A 1,123-nucleotide genomic window follows, 5' to 3' on the forward strand; every position below is an offset into this window, starting at 1 on the left:
GCTTACCCTTCCCCCTCCCCATGTCCTCAAGTCCATTCTCTAGTAGGTCTGTGTCTTTATTCCCACCTTGCCCCTAGGTTCTTCATGACCTTTTTTTTTTTTTTTTTTTAGATTCCATATATACATTTTAGCATGTTGCTGTTAGTAGTCTAAACATTTCAGAGTCCTATGAATGGTACATAGGTCAGTAGGTAGTTTGGGTTGTATAATTACTAGAGTAAGTCATGTTTGTCAGTAATGTTCTTTTTTTTTTAACATCTTTATTTGGAGTATAATTGCTTTACGTTTGGTAGTGTATATATGTCCAGGCCACTCTCTCACTTCGTCACTGCTTACCCTTCCCCCTCCCCATATCCTCAAGTCCATGCTCTAGTAGGTCTGTGTTATATTCCCGTCCTACCCCTAGGCTCTTCATGACACTTTTTTTTTCTTAGATTCCATATATATGTGTTAGCATACGGTATTTGTTTTTCTCCTTCTGACTTACTTCACTCTGTATGCCTCTCCAGCATTTATTGTTTGTAGATTTTTTTGATGATGGCCATTCTGACCAGTATGAGATGATACCTCATTGTAGTTCTGATTTGCATTTCTCTATTGATTAATGATGTTGAGCATCCTTTCATGTGTTTGTTGGCAATCTGTATATCTTCTTTGGAGAAATGTCTATAGTTCTTCTGCCCATTTTTGGATTGGGTTGTTTGTTTTTTTGTTATTGAGCTGCAAGAGTTGCTTATAAATTTTGGATATTAATCCTTTGTCAGTTGCTTCGTTTGCAAATATTTTCCCCCATTCTGAGGGTTGTCTTTTGGTCTTGTTTATGGTATCCTTTGCTGTGCAAAAGCTTTTAAGTTTCATTAGGTCCCATTTGTTTATTTTTGTTTTTATTTCCATTTCTCTAGGAGATGGGTCAAAAAGGATCTTGCTGTGATTTATGTCATAGAGTGTTCTGCCTATGTTTTCCTCTAAGAGTTTGATAGTGTCTGGACTTACATTTAGATCTTTAACCCATTTTGAGTTTATTTTTGTGTATGGTATTAGGGAGTGTTCTAATTTCATACTTTTACATGTACCAGTCCAGATGGACTTGGAGTCTGTCATACAGAGTGAAGTAAGTCAGAAG

At 36.5% G+C, this 1,123-nt stretch overlaps 1 protein-coding gene across 12 annotated transcripts in view; it reads left to right on the forward strand.

The window, feature by feature from the left end:
- Nucleotides 1-1,123, forward strand: part of SYNRG (synergin gamma) — a 93,503-nt gene that overhangs the window by 41,774 nt on the left and 50,606 nt on the right. The gene's annotated exons all lie outside the window — the stretch shown is intronic.

Source organism: Physeter macrocephalus, chromosome 14 (assembly GCF_002837175.3).
Source record: "Physeter macrocephalus isolate SW-GA chromosome 14, ASM283717v5, whole genome shotgun sequence".
Classification (NCBI taxonomy): domain Eukaryota; kingdom Metazoa; phylum Chordata; class Mammalia; order Artiodactyla; family Physeteridae; genus Physeter; species Physeter macrocephalus.